Raw genomic sequence first — 21,596 nt, 5'->3', positions numbered from 1 at the left:
ACATCTGTCTGTTAGTTAACCTCTGTCCCACGAATAATATTGGCTGGTGGACAAGACTTGAAGCTGAGGACATTATACAGATACAATTATCCTCAATATAATTATGATATTGTATGAAACTGTGGATCTTAATATAAATCATATTTCAATACAATACACACACACACACACACACACACACACACACACACACACACACACACACACACACACACACACAGCTGGATTGACGTTAACGAGGTATTGTGTTCAGCGTCTTCACCTGAGAGAGAGAGAGAGAGAGAGAGAGAGAGAGAGAGAGAGAGAGAGAGAGAGAGAGGCCTTGGCCTAACTTTTTTTTTTTTACAATAATTATGGCCTTAGTATAGATTATCGAATCGAAATTAGTTACTTCGTTTGCCTGAAGGATACGCATAATTCGACCTTGCCTACAGAGAAAAGAAAAGAGCTTTAACTGAGCGCTTTCACGGATCCGATGGGAGCTTTATCTTAACGTCATTACAGGAAGGAAGAGAGCTGTAAATGAACGCTCTAAGAGAAAGGCAGAGAATTTTATTTGGACGATTTTAAGAGAAAGGAAGAGAGCTATAACTGAAAACGTTTAAGGAACAGAAGAGACCCCGAAGTGAACGTTTCCGCCATCAGAAATCACTGCTACTCTTCCAATATTCCTCCAGCTGTGTTCTGATGGGCCTGCCAGTAACTTCCGTCACTCGCGTCCAGAAGGTGGTGAGGTCTGGTAGGCCGGGGACCCCACTTTTAATATTTTTCTAGGTTCATATTATGTCTACTAACGTTAAAATCAAAGTTTACTGAAATAAAAGTTGCCTGTTAGTTAAAAGGAAAAATTCACTTATTTTAGAGACAGCCTACTAACAACTCAATAGAAGCACCATAATTTAATGAAATAAAACCAAGAATCTGTTCTAACTGTGGGCTGCGACATCGACACAATTCTGCAGAACAAGGTTGCAGGGTTAATGTAGCAGAACATTGATATCCGGAGCAGGTCTCCCTTTACTTACGCGGTGCGGCGCGCCCCAATATAAATAAACCCCATTACGCTACTATTAACCAATAAACCGGTCCCCTGACCCCGCCATAACACTAACTTAGCCACCTCGTTACCCATCCACCCTAACTACCTCCTTAATCGCCTTATGCCTTCACTTTCAATACTCTCTTGCCAAATACACCAGTAAGCGACGTCGCCCGCCTGATGACTGGGGTAAGCAAAAATGGAGTTAATGGAGGAGGGAAAGGTGAAGAACACACTGGTAAAATGCTTTCCCATACCGATATAAATTTCTTACGCAAAAAAAAAAAAAAAATAAGTTCATACACGTTTATGTAAAACACGGAAAAACAGTTTTCAAAAATTTATGCAACAGTTTTCCTGTTTCATATATGTAATTCTCTCTCTCTCTCTCTCTCTCTCTCTCTCTCTCTCTCTCTCTCAGTCAGCATGATCTGAACTGGAAACGCTGGAATATCGATATTCCTGGAGGAGGTGAAGGAGGAGAAGGAGTTAAAGGAAAGGGGGAGGGGGCGAGGAGGGAAAAGGAATAGGGAGAAAAGGAAAGAGAAATGGTAAAGGAAAGAGTAAGGAAAATAGGAAAAATAAGGGGAAAAAAAGAGGAACGGAATGGGAAAAGGAAAGGATAAGGGGTATGGAAGAAGGAAGGGTGAGGGGAGGGGAAATGGAAAGGATAAAGGAAAAGGAAAGAATGGAGAGAGAGAGAGAGAGAGAGAGAGAGAGAGAGAGAGAGAGAGAGAGAGAGAGAAGAGAGAGAGAGAGAGAGAAGGAAAATGAAACGGAGAAAGAAAAATAGAGAGTAAACGAAGGGAGAAGCAGAAACAGAAGAGAGAAAGAGAGAGACGAAGATTAAAGGTGAGATGGACAAGGAAGATCAAACAGAAAGAGAAAAACAGAAAGAGAGAGAAAGAAGGGAGAAGCAGGAACAGAAGAAGAGAGAAAGCGATAGACAAAAATCAAAAGAATAGGTACAGTATGTAAGATGGCGGAAGAGAAAGGAGACGAGGTAGAAGGGAAAGAAAGGAAAATGTGAGACAAGGATGTGCATGTGACAAGAGGTGAAGGTGGGGTGGTGAAAGATACATTAACAGAAAGATTAATTGAAGAGGAAGAAATACAGGGAATCAGAATGGGCTCGATAAAACCAGGAAATGAGAGAAGAAAAAAGAAAAAAGTGAATAAGAAACTATGGGAAAGAAGAAAAAGGAGGAATGAAAAAGAGAGAGAGAGAGAGAGAGGAAGGGGACAGTGTGCGAGAGGAGTGGGATATATGCGAGAAAAAAATAAAAAAAAGTGCATGCAAGACACGGTATGGATGTGAGAAAATATGTATAAAAAAGAAGGGGTGGCAGAGAAGAAAAAGAGGGAATGAGGCAGAGTTATAAACAATCAGGAAATGAGAGAAAGAAGGAATAAGAAAGGCAATAACAATGATATACTGTAAAATGACAATGGAAATAAAGAGAAGAGAATAAACAGGAAAGGAGGAAGAACAGTTGTGGAATATCAGAAAACGAAAATGAAGAATGGACCGCCAAATATCAGAAGAATACATGACACAAAAATGGTGGATATGAGAACATGGCAGGGAGGAAGGGGACACAGAAAGAAAACTAAGTACAGCGAGAAGAAAGAATGGAGGAGGGGAGGCCTAATATTGACAAAGAACATGAACATAGTAGGATACCAAAAAAATAAAATTACGGGAAGCATGAAGAAAGACGAGGCTGTGGGAAAACATAAACACGAACAAAATTCAGAGGACGAAGAGAGGAAAAATATATATATGAAAAAAGAAGGAGAAGGAGGAAGAAGGAAGGAGAACAGGCAGAATGCAAAACATAAACACGAACAAAATTCAGACGACGAAGAAAGGAAAAAAATATATATGAAAAAAGAGGGAGAAGGAGGAAGAAGGAAGAACAGGCTGAATGCAAAGAGGAAGAAGAAACGTACGGAATGGTAGGAGAAGGAGGAAGAGGAGGAGGAGGAAGGAAAACGGGTAAGAGAAAGATGGTGAGGAGTTAAAAGGGAAACGAGGGATGGTGTATGCCTAAGAAGACGGAAGCGAAGAGGCACAGAAGAACAAGAGGAGTAAGAGGAAGAACAAGAGGAGTGAGAAGAAGACGAACATGAGGAGTAAGAGGAAGAACAAGAAGAATAAGAGGAAAAATATGAAGGGTAACAGGAAAAAGAACAAGAAGAGGACGAGAAAGAACACAAGGAGTAGGAAGAAGCAGAAAGGAAGATATAAGAACAGGAAGGAGGAGAGAGGTTACGATGAGGAAGTAAAAATAGAAAGAGGAAGGATGAGGAAGAAGGGATAAGATGAAGACGGCAGCATAAGAAGAGGAAGGGGCAAGGGGATGAAGGAAGAGGAGGAGGTAAGAGGAAGAAGAAGAAACTAAGGTTTTTATCACCTCGCCTCACCTCTTAAATCTCCCGCTTCTTATCAGTTAGGCAGGAAACTTCCCCTTATCGCCTCCCCCTCCCCCCTTCTCACTTTAGCGCCCCCAACCCCCAGTCAGGTTGAATCATGGGGCTAGCGACGGATGGGGTAAGTTGTGAGTAATGTTGAAAGGTGGGTATTTGAGAGGACGTGGAAGACAGAAATGAGAGGCGTATACATGTTGATGTGCTTTTAACTTGATGCCACATCCATCTGCATATATTTACATGTTAACTACTGAAATCTACATTAATTCACTCCGATATTCCGCATTTTCCGACACGAGAAGTAACAACATGTACAACTGCCAGCACTGTTACCTGGTACAGTGGCTGGTGCATTTTGGTAAATGTAGCAGCAGTGTGCACTCAGGACACCATTATATATATATATATATATATATATATATATATATATATATATATAAAATAAGCGCAGTAACATATAAAATCATTTAGGTTATTTACACAAAGCCAGGTCGGTAACTGACTCGTCGCCTGGCGTAATTGTAAATCAGGACGCTGGTAAATTACGAACTCGCAAATGATGAGGTTTTTCTCTCCTTATTAACTCCGCGCTCAGGCAAAAAGTGTGTGGATTACTGGAACGCGCTCTCTCTCTCTGTCTCTCTCTCTCTCCACGCATTATTTACCTCACTGGCTCACACCCTCCCCACCTGATATTTTCCTCACATATATAACCTCACTTTCTCACAACCATCCTACTTGACTCTCATTTTCAAAAAGTCAGTTTCTTTCCTTATCACACCTCTTCCCCACTTTCTCATTTTCTCACATCCTTCCTATTGCACCTTCTTCATTTTGGTACCTTCCGCACCTTTCCCTGTTACTTACAACCTCGCCCACTTAACTTTTTTCACCTTCTCACTCCCAACCCACGCGACTCTCACGTCCACACATTTTCATTTCCAGTCGGTCCGTCTGTCTGTCAGTCACAATTACTTTCACACTCACTCTATCTCTCTCTCTCTCTCTCTCGCCTCGCCGGATCATGTTGTATTATCCACTTTTTACGACTGCATGACTTGTTCCTCTTCCCTTCCCCCCCCACCTCCCTCAGCAACTATAACAGTGCTCCATCAATCAGTCCAAAGCATCAAACTCTAATCACCCACTCCTTCACCAACGATATTAATCTGCCTATCCATCCATCAAACTGCTCCTGTTCCCACAAACGATTTCACTGCCAAAGTTACATTGATAAACAGGGCATCAATAGTCCACCTCTGCCTTAAAGGAATAATCAGTTCTGTGATAGGAGTTGAGGTACTTTTCTTATTCCCTTCAAATATGTGTGAGTCCTCCTTGGCTGAGAGGAAATGTATAGGAGTAGCAAGAATTCGAAAGTTCATCATCAGAACCTCTACCATCGCTCCTACAACAATCACCACTGCGAGCATCATCACCATCACCACTGCCATCAACAACGCTGCATGCATCACCATCATTATTTCCACTGCCATGTTATCCTCTCACCACCAATTCACCACCACCACCAGCAAGCCGTCTTTTGTGCTTGATTCTTAATACCGCAGAACGATTATTTTCACCCTGGACAGAACTCCTGCACAGAAAAGGTTCAAAAACAAGCCTGGAAAATGTATAACCTTGAGCTAAATTGGCTGCCCATGGTATTCAGTAATTCGTGCAGAAAGTGACCGGTATTTATTCAATCGTTAACAGACAAGGCCAAAAACTCCTCCTGTTAGCATTCCATGTTTTTTGTGCAGCCTTCCTGTCTTTTACGTGTGTGTGTGTGTGTGTGTGTGTGTGTGTGTGTGTGTGTGTGTGTGTGTGAGAGAGAGAGAGAGAGAAATACATGCCTGTTTTACACACACACACACACACACACACACACACACAATAAATAATAATGTGTCTCGATTCATTTATCGGGAAGGTCTCTGGAGTGTATTAAAAAAGCGTCAAATTGTGGGGTGGCGTAAGCTGATGATTTATTGTTGTCGCTGGCTCTCATTTTCTCACTCACTCACTCTCTCAAACATAACGCCCCCCTCCCTCACTCTCTCTCTCTCTCTCTCTCTCTCTCTCTCACGCATACCACCCACCGTACCCTGCCTAAAGCCATGTTATTTAGATCCGAAAATATATCATGAAGGAATTCGAGAACCGCAGAAAATTAAGTCCAAAAACGAAATACGAGACCTTGATTTTTCTTGATACTTTTCCTCTGTTTTTCGTTTATCTTTTTAAAAACGTTGTCTTTTCAATTCGCTTTCGATTTTTCCCTCTTTCGCTGGCTCAGTCTCTGTTCTCATTACTTTCTGTATTTTCTACATTACTTCGTTCTTTCTCTTGGCCTCTTCAGCCCAAGGACGTCATTCCGTTCCAGCTCACCTCAGACAATTCACTTAACTTTGGACTTTTAATTTATGGCAGCGATATGGCAGGGGACAGGACGACATGGAGGCGATTTGTTTGTGGCCAACCCTTACGGGATTAAGGCGTCTGGCTATAGATAGACTGACAGATAGTTTCCAGTTTCCACCTCTTTCTCACTTACCCATCAATTGCTTTTCCTTCTTACTTTATTAACCACTCAAATGTTTCGTTACACTTTTCATCCTAAGATGTCGTTTAGGTTTAGGTAACGCCTGCCTGCTTTATATTCAGCTTTGTGTATTTCTCTTCCAATATCTTCTCTCTCTCTCTCTCTTTCTCTCTCTCTCTCTCTCTCTCTCTCTCTCTCTCTCTCTCTCTCTCTCTCACACACATCAGCTTTCTGCCCGTCCATTATTCTCCATATGTTCTACTGGACGATACAATTTTTTTTTCTTAACCTTACTGAAGGATACATTTTTAAAAACCCCTTCAGCCTGAGGATACGATATATATTTCAATCCTGCTATTACCAGGGGATGTTTCACAGCTACAGAGAGACTTTATACTGAAAGGGTTAGTTGAGGATTAGCCTAACCCCTCCAATTTGCTGATTCTTTCCTAAGCTGTGTAATGGCGGGCAAGTAGCAAGAATTCAAACGATAATAAGCAACACTGCTTTATTTAAATCCGAAACACCCTCTCATACACCTAATTCCTCCAGATCGAAAACGTACTACATTGAAAAAAAAAAAATGGCGAAAATATGTAATTAAATAAAATAAATATATACTGTCTTGAAATATTAATCCTTCACTACCGGGGCGTCATTTCTTTCTTTTTTCTTTTTTTACTCGATTTTATTCAGCTCAGGGGAGACTATTAGAGCTGAAGGGGGTCAGTTATATCCTTAGTTAATTCCGTTATTACTAGGAGCGGAAAAAAATAATCTTACAAGGACTTTCTTGGACTAACGGGAGACACTTCGAGATCAAGGGGGTTTTATATAGCCTTTGTTAATTCCTTCACTACAGAGCTAAAAAAAAAAAAAATCATATTTTTGTTAATTCCTTCAGTTCAAAGCTAAATATCACCGTTGCTTTTGTTACTTCCTTCACTACATGGCTAAATATCATCGTAGCTTTTGTTAATCCCTTCACTACATAGCTAAAAATAATTATAGTTTTTGTTATTTCCTTCACTACATAGCAATATATAATTGTTCAGATATACAACCAAGTAGAAGCTTCATTTATCCTTTCACTTTCACGTTTTTTTTAATTATTTTGTGCCAGGTAACGCCAGACGACCCAAATCAGCTGAGCCAAAGCAGCCTGAGTGAGAAAGTTACTATCGACATCGTAAACGCCCACGATCCGGACACCTCAGTTAAATTTCAGCTTACGTCACTTTTTTATTTAAAGGTGAGAGCGAGTTACAGAAGCCCAAGGGATAAAAATGAAACATACGCCATCGAAATAAGGAGGTTAGGTAAAGTTTTAAGTTTACCCTGGAATTATCCTGGAAAACATTTTTGTATTTTTCCATATCTCCATAAACAAACTTTTCATCCCGTCATCAATGCTCAATTTTCCCCTTAATACTTAAAAACTTTACATCTTCAGCCGTAACTAATCTTTCCAAGTAAACACAAATAAGGTTCATCTTCCAGCAAGTTACAGGCGATGTTGTGGTGATAAAAAACATGGCCTCACCTCACCTGTCTCACCAAAACTATGCGGTTCTGTTGTCCTGGTCTGACACAAAGGAATTTTGATAAATAAAGTTTCAGACTGACTTAAATACCAGTAAAATTTAAGTTACCACAGTAGGCTAATGCTAAATCTTACAAATGTTCAAATGATCAACACACACACACACACACACACCACTTTCTGGAATCAGCTCTCTCTCTCTCTCTCTGTCTTTCCCTATCTTACACCCTCCTCTCTCTCTCTCTCTCTCCTATCTTACAGCCTCCTCCCTCCCCGTCTCCCGTCGCAGCAACCTCATTTCCCCTGCCCTATATTTCCCTAAGCCTCCCTCAGCCTCAAACTATGGCCATTAACCACCATAATTACCCTCATTACCTCTTCATTAACTCCTAGGCAGAGGGAGTTGTGATAAGGGGAACGGTAGGACTGTCGTTGCTCCTTCCTGTTTCATTTTCATACCTCGATCATTTTCTCTTTCTCATCTCCATTTCTCCTCCTTCCTCTCGCTCTCCCTCCCTTAGGTTCCTCCTACTTGGTCTTTTCTTCCCTCCCTCACTCTCCTTCCCTCTCTCACTTTATACCTTCCTGCTCCTTTCCTCCTTCCTTCCCTCATTTTCCTCCTCCTTGGTCCTCCTCTCTCTCTCATTCCCCTCCTTGCTCTTTTCCTGCCTCTTCCCCCACCATCCATCTCTCCTTTCTTTACTTTCCTCTCATCCCTCTGGCTTTCAATTTTCTCACTTTCTTTTTTCTCTCTTCACCCTTACACACTCCTCCACGTGTCAGTCATCCCTTTCTGGCTTCCTTTCATCTTTGTTTCTGTTTCTCGTCTTCATCAAGTCCTTCCAGCTATATCGCAATCTCTCTCTCTCTCTCTCTCTCTCTCTCTCTCTCTCAAAGGAATGACGGAACCCACACATCGTAAAACTGCACATATAGTGAGGGGGGGAAACAGTTCGGCCTGACCCCAGTTAACACCCATCATGCAAAAAATGTAACTTATTTTCTATTCTCCAGTTGGTTTGCTAATATTCGTGGCCTGTTTTCATCTGACGGAACCGGGCCACTTGCACTACTTACATAATGCGTCGTTCTTGTATGGCATTCGATGAGCCGCCTTTGGTATGTGGTAGGAATAGATCTCCTTGGTTACCAGTTACACTGATCCTCCAGTCTGACTACACAGGGACATTCACCGAGCTGAAGGGGTTAGGGATTTTTGCCGGGTTGGTATAAACGTGGTATAGAAAATTATTTGCTTATGAGCGACATTTCTGACCGGAAGTTTACATAGAGCCCTCAACACCCCCATCACTAAACATCATTTCGGAGTTGAATAAGATCGTCTGGAGGAAGCAAGAATAAACTACAGTATAATAATATGATGTAGTCAAGGGTTTCAATTATGTAGCAGTCAACTGGCAGAGAAAGTGACTGGGCAGGATTATGATTTATGAACAAAATTGGTCATACATCAGGTTTGCCACTGAGGAAAAATAATGAGAACAGGGAAGCGATTTAACTTAATCTGTATGAATCAAATATCAGATGGCTCACTCGAGGATAATTGAGGCACATAATTGCAAGCCAGCTGGGGAATAATTCTTTAACTCCGCATTATTCGTTACACACACACACACACACACCAGACCAAACTTCCTCCACTTATCAAAGTATCAATATCTCATGCCTTCTCTTCCATCATATTACTGCGTTGTTGGGAAGCAAAATCTTTCATGCCCCACACATCATTCCTTAACTCGTCAGGGCACGAAAGTTGGATGTCTGGCTGCCTATACGAGATGGATAAGCTACTGTAGGTATGATATGAATGTGTGTGTAGGGAGGAATTGGGCCAACTGTGTGTGTGTGTATGTATGTGCGTATGAGAGAGAGAGAGAGAGAGAGAGAGAGAGAGAGAGAGAGAGCGAGAGCGAGAGAGAGAGAGAGAGAGAGAGAGAGAGAGAGAGAGAGAGAGAGAGAGAGAGAGAGAGAGAGTCTTTCAATTCCTGCGACCTGTCTTAAGGAAAATCAGCAAAAAAAAAAATCATTGAACAGAAAAAAAAAAAGGAAAAGGCATTTTGGATCAAAAAACGAAAAACAGACATCCTCGAGTTAAAAAAAAAAAAAAAAAAAACAAAACACAAGTGATCCTCTTACAAAAAAAAAAAAAAAGAAAGAAACAATGAAGACATCCTCGAAACAATAAGAAAGGACATCATAAATATAACTATAAAAAAAAACCCATAAGCCATTAATAAATTTTAAACAAGCATTAGACACACATAATAATCGGTAAAAAAAAGTTCCTCATCCAAAGTAAGATCCTCAAAACTTCCCCGAAAAAGGATCAACGAATTAAAAACTATAAATAAGGCTCAAAGTCATCAGAAAAGTACATGTTCATCCTGAGCGGGTTATGTCAGAGGCGCTAAATCCCTACGCGTGCTGGTGGGTCGTTGAGAACACAGGAACGATCATTTTATAACACTTTCAGGCAAAATATATATATACCCCCAAACCCGTGTCAACATTTAAACATTTCTCCACCACTGCCCGGACCGCCGAAAATATGTTGGAAGCCGATATGGTGCTATTACAACACAATACTGTTTATGAACGTGTGTTTATTTGCGCCAGTCCCCTTCGCCCTCTCTCTCTCTCTCTCTCTCTCTCTCTCTCTCTTCCATGAACCTCCTCTCTTTTCAACCAGCACCCCTTGCTTCACCGATCTCCTCCTCTTCCATCCACCTCGTACATTTATATTTAATCACTCATCATTCAAGCCTTCAAGATTCTCGGCTCCGTCTCGCAGGTTTAAAGATTCACACACAAAACATGTATCTTATAATACTCGTGAGACTCTCAAGTAAAACACACACACACACACACACACACACACACACACACACACACACACTCGCAAAAACAATACCGACGCATTGCACATTTTCCCATTAAATAATTACGCACAAACTCTCCACTATCAGATTTCCCCGCCCTTTGTCAGAGAGTGTGATATTAACTGAAACACTGTACTGTAGATAATCGTGCCCCATCGTTATTTTCAACACTGCAACATAATTTCACCTCTCATCGGCTTGTTGTCCACTTTTAATAGCTACCGGTTAAAAATTCCACAAAACAGAGCGTAATTTTATCATATATCACCAACACACGCACCGATTACACCAGCCTCCTCTTGTTTATTTCTTTTCCTTTCTCTTTACCTGCCCCGCGAGAAGACTGGTATGCGAGAGTCACGTCTTCTTCTCCTTATTCTTATATCTCCAACTTGCTCCTCTTCGTCGTCGTCGTCTTCTCCTTCTTCCTCTTCTTCTCCGTTTTCCTCTTCTTTTTCGTCTTTTTCTCCTTCGTCTTCTTCTCGAATTTTATGTAAAACGTCCCCCGTCCAAAACGCCCAACTCTGAGTACAATGCATACATTTCACAGTCCTTACTCCCTTCCCACCACATCAACTGCCACCATCGCCACCCATCCCCCCCATTCACCCGATCAATTTTCCACACCACTAGTACTGACCTTCTAAGAGAAATTTGTTGCCACCGTCAGTGTCATGCCTCACACACCGCCCATACTCCCTGACTGTACTAGAACCGCCCAACACCACCACCCTACAACATCCTAGTCCATTCCACCCCACCCCACCCACTCCCATCCGCCCACCCTCGTTATGTCCCGCAACACAACCTAAATCCACCTCTACCATCAGCTGATTATCCACTTTTAATATCAGGTGAAAAATTGCACAAAAATATGAGTAATTTTATCATCGACCATAAATGCTTGTTGCCTATTATTCAACCTCGCTTTGTTTTGCATTTGTTTGTGCCAATATTCACACAAATGTTGATCTGCTGGTAAACCCCTTCACAACATAACTCTCCCCTGGACTAGGTAATATTAACATAGAATATAATGTTGAATGCTGACACTGTACTGACGGGGTGGACGCTGTGTCTTCATTATGAGGACCTTCTAAAGATGAATAAATTCGCCTAGTGGCAGTAAATAAGAAACAGAAAGACATCTTCGGACTGAAATGGTCAACGCATTTCCTATCACTCTAGTTTCCAGTTTTAACCACTTCACTAAGATGTCCATATTATCCATTTTTTTTTTTCTTCCCACTACAACACAAGGATTTTATTTTGATTAAGAACCCCTTCCACTTCGGGGAGCAGGGCAGTGAAATGGCGGGGGACAGGGCGACGTGGAGGCGATTTGTTTGTGGCCACCCCGAACGGGATTGAGGCGTCTGGCAATAGATAAATAGATAGAACCTCTCCACTACGAGAAGCCGATAAAACTGAGTGAGGATAGCAAGTTTAAAACAAAAAATTCTTTACCTTATAAAGTAGTTAATGCCTGTAAAATGTTTTCACAAAATATCGTGTACCTTTATCACGCATCGTAAAAAGCACTCAACCTACTTTTCCAGCACGCCGATTATATTTTTTTTTGGGGGGAGGGGGAGAGGGGATGTAATATACACCATGCGTGATCATCCACTAAAATATATACAGTACTGGCTATCTAAAAATATGTTCTTTGCCCCGTCAGTCAAAGGACTTTATTTCTATTTTAATGTTATCATCTCCAAATACTGTATTAAGCTCAGGAGTTTTTTTGTTTTTTTTCGAACTGAAGAGGTTAAGTATACCGGTGGCCTCCATTAACCCTTTCACTATTAGACATCTCTAACTGAAGTTTGTTGACATCGCCGAGTAGTAGCAAGAATACTATTAACAGTAAGCCACCGTACTAAATAGGCGAGCAATAATTTTAAGCTTGCTAATTTAACTCCTCTAACACACAGGGTCGGACAAGACAAGAGTGAATTCGAGGACGAGGGGAGAAGAGGAAGAAGGTAAGAAAAAGATGCTACCTGTACGATGAGTAATGATTAAAAAAGAATGGAAAAAAGAAAAAGTGTGGGGAGAGAGAGAGAGAGAGGAGGGGGAGAAGAACGAAGAAGCGAAACGAGGAATAGTTATGGAAAAAGAGGACGAAGATAAAGATGGAGAAGGAAATGGAGAGGGAAAAGGGCAGAAGAAGCGAAAGACGACGTAGAGAAAAGGACACTAAGAAAATGCAGGAAAAGAGAAGGAAAACCAAGAGGAAAAGGGGAAGGGGAAGAGGGGAAAGAGTCGACGAATAAGAATAGAGAGGATAGAGGGAAGGGCAGTCAAAGCAATTGCCCACGAACACATACTGCCTGCCATCGCTAAAAAAAAAAACAGATCAGTAATCCTCTAGCAATCGCATGTATATCATCGTCGCTTCGCCAAAATTATTAAATCAACATGCCGAATATCCCGTGATACTGTCCACAAAGTTTGGATACAATTTGCCCTCTTGATTTTGAGGTTGAGGTATTTTGGTAACTGACAGACAGACAGACAGACAGACACACACACACACACACACACACACACACACACACACACACACACACACACACACACATGCAGGCAATTACATTATGGCCTAGCTAGATGGGCGATAATGATCAGTATAATAAGAGGAGGAAGATGAAAGGGAGGCGCAAAGGAGATGGGAAGACGAGGGTAAAAAGCTGGGGAGGGGAAGATGAACAAGAGGAAAGTGGGGGTAAGGGAGGGAGGGGGGCGTGGTGGGTGTGATAAATGAGGGTTGGTAAATACCCAACTAGGTTCTTATCTCGGGGTTATGATGCGGGGAGGCGGGTTCTTGCGTCCAGGTCATGATGTGGAGAGCGGCTTCTTACACCACTTAGTCAAATTTTATCTTCACCATCCTCTCATCTCCTCGTCTATATGCCCTCCCTCCTCTCTTCCTCCTAACTCCTTCTCAAGCCGTTTTTTATGTTTCCTCCTCCTCCTCCTCCCTTCCTCCTCTTCAAAAATCTCTCTCTCTCTCTCTCTCTCTCTCTCTCTCTCTCTCTCTCTCTCTCTCTCTCTCTCTCTCTCTCTCTCTCCAACCATTGTCTTTTATCCTCCTCCTCCACTACGCCTTCTTACCTCCCTAATTCTCTCATTTTTCCCATCATTACCCCCGTCTTCTTACCATTATCGTCCCATCTTCAATTTTTGTGTCCTTCGACCATTTCTCTCTCTCTCTCTCTCTTTCTTTCTCTCTCTCTCTCTCTCTCTCTCTCTCTCTCCTTTCTACTCTAGTCTACTATCTCTCCACCTTCCTCATCTCCTTTCTCATCCTCTCTACCGATCCATGCCATTTTCCCCTCTAATCTTTTCTCCCTCCCCTATTTCTTTCGTCTCCCTCTTCTTTCCCCCCTTCCCTCAACTCTCGTCCTCGTTCACTCTCTATCCCTTTCCTTTCTTAATTTTCCATTATCTTTATTTCCCCTCCCCCTAATCCCTGAGACGATGTGCGACCATCCCACAGAGAGAGGGGAGAGGAAATAAAGGGAAATATATACAGCTTACATACTCCCTGTGCTACGCGTTATCCCTCTGACTGCTGCTTAATGCCGTCGTCTGGTGTTACCTTTCCACAATACCTGTACGTATAAAACTAAGCGTCCACAGCAGTAACATTATACGAATGAAAATAAAAGTGGTTCATGTGTGGGGATCAGGGTTCTGAGGCTGTCATCTTAGTTACGAATCACTTACATTGATTTCGGCTAAAGTCAGATTTTACACTCCTCACGACACGAACAACACTTAACATCTTGAAAGCTTTCACGATTAACGTTTGAGCTGAGAATAAAAAAAAATATTATGTTCTAGCTTATGGACGTTATATTCAGCTCATGGAAACTCAACGAGGGCAGAGGGTAAAATTTCCTTTCTTTATAGACTATCGGCAAAGAGATCTGGTGACCCGCCCGTCCAGATTGATGTTAAGAGCAGCCTCCTACTTCGCATGGCACAGGAAGAGGAGAAATTGTGAATGAAACTCACTTTCGTTCCTGATTCATAGCCCCAACGAAATTAATGAGCTCTGCCTTAGATCTCCCCATCCCATGTAACATGAGAAACTTAAGATGATTATGGTGATGATTATGTAGTTGTCTCTTGCCCTTCACTCATCTTTACCTCCCTTCTCCCCTCTAGCTTTTCCCTATTGCACCCTTCCTTTTACATTCTCTCATTTTCTCTCTTCCTTCTCCTTTCTTCCGTCCCTCTTCTGCATTCCATCCTTCTCTCTCCTTCTTCCTCAACTCTCCTCTCCTCTCTGGGGATTTTTTATTTCTCCACTTCTCCTCACTTCTCTTCACCCTAATGAACCCTCTCCAAGACATTATCCTTTGCTCCCAACCTGCCTCTTTCCTCTTTTTTCGTCCTTTCCATCCTCTTCCCTCCCTCTCATCATCCTCTTCCACCTCTTCATTCCGCCTCTTCCTCCTCCTCTTCTTTTCCTCTCTCCTCCTTCCCCTCCTCCTCGTCGTCGTCTCTCAAGTGGTCTGAGTTTTGGGAAGAATTTTTCCCGTGTGATAATGTATTGAATTTTAATGGTAATGTCGCCACCAGACCATTCACCCGCCTCAATTTGCATCACACTCCATCGCCCGGATGCTTGCGGCTGTGTGTGTGTGTGTGTGTGTGTGTGTGTGTGTGTGTGTGTGTGTGTGTGTGTGTGTGTGTGTGTGTGTGTGTGTTCGAAGGAGGGAGGTAGATGCAAAACTAATATCGCAACGTGAACATAGGCAGGAAGGAGATGAATAACACGGAAAATCGAAAACAGTTTGCCTCCTCTATTTTTTTTTTTTTTTTGTTCATCTTTCACCCTCCATTTTCTTACACCTGTGCCTCCCCAGTTTTCCTCTATGTTTCTAATATTCCCCCCTCCTCTCTCTCTCTCTCTCTCTCTCTCTCTCTCTCCAAGAATGGACAAGGGTGTTTGTCTCGGGCACTCCTCACTGAATTTAAAGGTCAAGCTGTAATTAAACACTTACAAAAGATTACTTCTGTTTTAACTACTTCAGCCCGATGACGCCTTTTAACCACTTGACCAAGGACGTCATTAGTTTATTCTTTCCCAACATGAAGGGCAATAGAGTCATTAACCTTCAACAACCCCTTCAGTACCAGTCTCCGCTGAACTGAAAACAAAATCATCTTTAGATATATTACTCGTATATTCACACTAGATTCTGCCTATGACGCATACAGCCTCTGATACACACAAACACGGCCACTGCAACAAAACGGCGCTCCCAGGTTTCACTTTTACATGCTTCACTCTTTTTATTGACAATATTTCCCGTTTGTACTTCGCCAGCGTGGGGGCGGGTGATTTCTGGCTATCACTACCCCAAAGACGAATTCCGCAGTGGAACTAAAATGAACGGATACAGATAAAGATACGATTCCCTGAGTGATGGTGGTGCCAATGGTGACTGAGGTTGTCGTGTTGATGGTGGTAATGGTGGTTGTGGTGGATGTCGCTTTGGTAGTGATGGTGATCGTGATGGTGGTGATTGAAGGGGTGGTTGCCCTAGAGGTGACAGTGGTTGTGGTGGCATCAAGGTGGTGGCGGTGGTGGTGGTGGTGGTGGTGTTGCCCTAGAAGTGGCAGTGGTTGTAGCGGTATCGTGGTGGTGGTGGTGGTGTTGCCCTAGAGGTGACTGGTTGTGGTGGTATCGTGGTGGTGGTGGTGGTGTTGCCCTAGAGGTGACTGGTTGTGGTGGTACCGTGGTGGTGGTGGGTCTGTCCTTCCTTTAATTGCACTCCACGCTGACGCCTAATGGGACTGTTTGCTCCTTCCCTGCTTTCTTCCTTACTCCCTGCTTATTACTTTCCTTCCTTTCTGCTCATTTCTCTCCTTCTTTTCTGCCATTTCCTCCATTCCTTCCTACTTTCTTGCTTTCTTCCACTCTGTTTCTTTCTTTCTTCTCGTTTGTTCCTTCCTTCACTTCTTCTTTCCTTCTTGCTGATTTCCTTTCTTCCTGCATTCCTGATTCTTGTCTTCTTTCCCACCTATTTACTCCCTCCCTTCCTTTTTCCTTCGTTTTTTTTTTTCCGTCTTGCGTACTTTTACTTAATTCCTTTCTTCCTTCCTTCATGCTTCCTTCTTGCTTATCTCCCCCTCTCCGTTTCCTTTCCGCTTTCATTTTTCCAGTTTGAACTCTCTTACATTTCTCTCCTTGCATCTGGCTTCCTTCCTTCACGCTTTCTCCTCTCCTTCTCTTCCCCCTTCCCGCCCATCTTCAATCATCCTTCCCTCTCTTTCTGCTTGATTCCTCTCTTCTCTCCCTTGCTGCCTGACTCGCGCCCTTTTCTCCTCACTCTTCTTCTTTCATTCCTCTTTCATGTTAACTATATTTCCCTGACTCATTTATTTACTTTCCTGTTGTTTTAACCCGTTCCTCTATCTTCAAACTTTAATTTTCATCGTTATCTTTAAATAAGTATCTTTCATTTAGTTATTATTCCTTACTCAAACTACTAACTACTCCACCTTAATCTAATCATTTCTTTTTCTTTATTACTCAGCCTCTGTTTTATTTCCCTTTCCACCCTCCTTCCAAGCTGGGAAACGAAAATGATCTGAACATAAAAGAAAAACTGGAAAATTAATACGAAAAGAGAAATATAAAGGAAAGACGAGGAAGCCTGGAGAATGCGCCAAAAAGTGATCGAAAATGAGAGAAAAAGAGGAAAATGAAAAATGAGGAAGATTTAAAAGACATTCCGTATAATTTAATGAGGTGAGGAAGAAATAATACGGAACAAGGATAGACGGGAATAACGGAGAGAGAAAGAGAGAGAGAGAGAGAGAGAGAGAGAGAGAGAGAGAGAGAATAATTAGTAGGTAAATACTCAATGTAAAAATATGAAATTAGTCTATAGAAAAAGAGCGAAGAATAAAAAAAAAAAATAGAGATAATTAAAGTGGAAAATGTCAATAAAGGAAGAGGAAGTCAAGAAACCAGGCAATAATGCACCAGTAAATAAATATAAATACAGTGGCAGCAAGTGATTCTCTCTCTCTCTCTCTCTCTCTCTCTATGTAATTCATCACCTTCTTCACACTTCCATCAATTTTCACGGAGAAATAAGAATGGTAAAACTTCTGGGCTACACGCTTTCTATAAAAATAAAGGAACACCATGAGTTTTCAAGCAGGCTTTGAGTTTAACATTTCTGGGTTCTACGCCTCACTTTCGGCTAAATAAAACCACCTTACCTTACTCGGAATGGAATACTAGAGTTGTCTCGACCGTGACAGGGTTAGCAGTACCGATATTAATTCCCAAATTCCCGTGACACACTCATCTGAAAAAAAAAAAATTGTCTAACGTTAGAAGTAATGGCACACTAGAGTTGTCCTGAGTATGAAAGAATAAACAATATTTTAAAGTGTGTTCTCCCCCTCATTACAACAGCATTTTATTTACTCTGTTCTTCCTAGTTTTACTCAGTTTTCTGTCTCATTGAATTCGATATCATCTCCTTTTATCTGTAATTATGACAGACAATTGTATTCAGTACCTGCGGAGGAGAAGTTTCGGGTTAATCTCTACTTTTTGCTTAAGCGCGATGTGATTCTTACTTTATTCTTACTACCGCCATGCTATTTCATTCAGCTAAAGGCAAGACCATTTGTAGTGAAATGGTAATATTTTTTCAAAGTTGATTTTAGGAACAAATTTTTGCCTTCTATCCACTTCTTCGGTACAATAATCCGACTTTATTTTCCTCTTCCTACTGCCACGCCATTTTATTCAGCTGTGGTTCTCTATCCTCTTCAGTATGATGTTGTTTTCTACATTTTCATCTTGTTACTGGTACACGATTTTATTTAGTATCGCTCTTGGTGAAGGCGTTTAGAATAATCTATACTCCCTCTACCCTTTTCCTGTGGTCTTGAGTTTTTCCTTTTCCCCTTGCTACTTTTTCTTCCTTCAATTATTTTTCAGCTTCTTCCTGTCCATCTTTTTCCAACACTCTCTCTCTCTCTCTCTCTCTCTCTCTCTCTTTGCCCACTCAACCCTCTCCTTCCACCCTCCTCCCCCCAGCTCTGCCCCACCTGCACCCATCACAGCTTAACACTGGTCTGCACCGGCTACACCACTTGACACAAGGGACGTCACATCATTTACTTCCCATCCACTCTCCCACCATTTACAATTACCGCCCATTTAAAAAAAAATTGAGTCAAATGAATAGTAAAAATTCTCTTATCTCGTCAAGGTCACCCGCTCACCTGATGCAGCCTCAGTAATAAACATATATTGAATACCTATACATGCTCTGTGTGTGTGTGTGTGTGTGTGTGTGTGTGTGTGTGTGTGTGTGTGTGTGTGTGTGTGTGTGTGTGTGTGTGTGTGTGTGTACCAGTATAAGAGAGAGAATTTACTATGCTTATGTGACTATTATTCTCAAAATGAATTCAACAACTAAAAAATATTAACTAAGCCACTACGTACAAGCGAACAACAATAAAAGTCCGGGCGTGATATCCAGAGCAATAAACACACCAGCTCGTTAAGCTCAGCCAGCAGATGACAGCTTTAACAAACAGTCACATTGTGTTTGACGTGGAATCAACGAGGGCAAGGATATATATGGGTTTCAATTTATCTCTTTTTAACAAGCTGTCCATCAACGCACACTTCCGCACTGCTCCCAGGTCTCTAACCCTTTCCCCCCAGTTCGTGTCTCACAATTCACACACTGGGACGTATACTAAGTGATATATTAAGCATCCTAGCATCTGGGGCAACATAATTTGCATATTAAATCGTAACAATGAACGTTTGCTTGTAATCTGCTTCTATTCTTTAATATCTAAACAGTTGGCAACAACATAAAAAAAAAATTACATGCAGTAAGGCAATTTTTTTGTTCCTCTCTCCAGTCGATCTGAATGTCTAGATAATCTCAACACGTTATCTTAACAACACTTATCCGCACAGCATCATCATCATCATCATCATCATCAACCTTATGAGTACAAACTATTTCCCACTGATTCAAGGCATGGGGGAGGGAGGGGATGATCTAGAAATACGAACAGGAAATTACGGTACCAAGGTTAGAAAAGAGTGGAAACGTTGGGTGGGAGACAGTGACAGGTTAGACACATAAAGAATCCAAGCTGTAACCTGTCTCACTATCCCACCCGACATTTATTTACCTCCCTGTTATACCACAGTAGCGGGGTAAAATCAAGGACGACAGTTCATTTATTCCTCTACGTCATCTTAACACTAAAGGTTTATTTGTACTACATCATATGCGCAACAAAACAGAGCTACTCTCTCTCTGCTTAAGAAAATTAGCCAACAAATTAATGATTAGAAGAAAAAGAGGTGCAATATTAGGCTGAGGTTTGCGCCCGATTGTAAGCAGACTCTTCCACCAATTTAAATCTCTCTCCATTTACATACACAATAGTGATACGTCCTACTTTTCAGCACTGACCATCACTTTACTCTTACGGTATCTACCTAACTTTCAAACACTCACATCCATTCACCTTTCATACCACTACGCAAATATATAACTAAAAGAGGGAGGGAATACATATTTAATAAGTACACAATTTAAATAATTAGGAGCAGGTAATATTTATCAGTATACAGCAAAAACACAAATAACTCAAGAAAAAAAATCCCTCTACACACCAACACCCTACCAAACACAGAAGACGAGGGGAGTTGGTAGGATGGAGGGGGTCTGGTGTGGGGGTGGATTCGACAGGTAGATTTCAGGGATGGGGTGAGAGAGGGGAGTGGAGGTACAGAGGCAGATTAAAGAGGCGGGGGCTGGAGAAGTACATTAAAAAGGATGAGTTTGGGTGTAAGGGAGGTAAAGTAAAGAGAGAGGGTGAGGGAGGGAGAGGGCAGGGCTGGAGAGGTAGATTAAATTAAGCGACTTGACTCAAGGCTGTAACATAATAGCTACAAGGGTTACTTTGTCCCCCCACGCTCACATTAACGCACACTATCCTATCTTTTTACTCTATTTCTTTAGTATGATTTATATATATTTTTTTACCTATGTCAGGAACAGGATTATCTTTGTATGCCTGCTCTCTCTCTCTCTCTCTCTCTCTCTCTCTCTCTCTCTCTCTCTCTCTCTCTGTGCTTCTTTCCCTTACATTGTTTTTTTTGTTTGTTTGTTTAACTACACTGCTTTCTACATTCTTCTGCCCGACTACATTTTAGGGGCAGCTATTCTGTTACATGTCCCTTGGTTTTTCTTTTCTTTTCTTTTTTTACACTCTGGGTGTTTAGCACAGAAAAATACACACACACACACACACACACACACACACACACACACACACACACACACACACACACACACACACACAAAGGTTAATGACGAACAAATACGTGACAAATATATCAGTAAATTCCCGCTGATAAATGTCGGGCGATGAAAATGTCAAAGTTGGTAAAATAGGAGAAATGCTAAATTAATCTGCAAGGATATTAAAATCACACGCCATAAAAGATTAAATATGACCTTCCAAAAATGTCCCTGATAACACAGTGCCGTTACGAATACGCGATAAGCCACTCTCCAAAAATAAATATACGTCCAACTAGAGGCGAGAAATATACACTCGACATAAGAAGAGAGGCACAGATATCGTAACTCTTGTTTTATTAACATTCTGTCCGAAACGGTTTTTAATTTCACCAGTTATGGCATCCGACTCTCTCCCTCTCACTTTTCTGTTTTAACTATTTACTTCTATGTCTGGCCTGGTAAAAGTAAAAATACGTTCACAATATTATTACATCTTTGGTAAAAATTTATTGCAACGGATTAGTGGTTATTTCCTTCAACACTTTTCCTATATAAACAGTACCGTATGTATTATTTAATTATAGAGAAGGTGAAACTACCTAACCCCTCCACTTAAATAATAATCCATATACACAGGAACAGGTTATAAACGGCGTTATCGTATTAAAAGGCATAACACTTAGCCACCATGACGTCATTTGTATCCTATCCTCTCTCTCTCTCGCCACACATTGTCATTCAGCTTAGGAGAGACTTCGAACTGGTTAGGCTTCGACATCATTAACACCTTCAGCACAAGAGGTGT

Source organism: Coenobita brevimanus, chromosome 92 (genome assembly GCF_032717465.1).
Source record: "Coenobita brevimanus isolate Jiangsu-jjx chromosome 92, ASM3271746v2, whole genome shotgun sequence".
NCBI classification, from domain to species: domain Eukaryota; kingdom Metazoa; phylum Arthropoda; class Malacostraca; order Decapoda; family Coenobitidae; genus Coenobita; species Coenobita brevimanus.
This window is presented reverse-complemented; position numbering follows the sequence as displayed.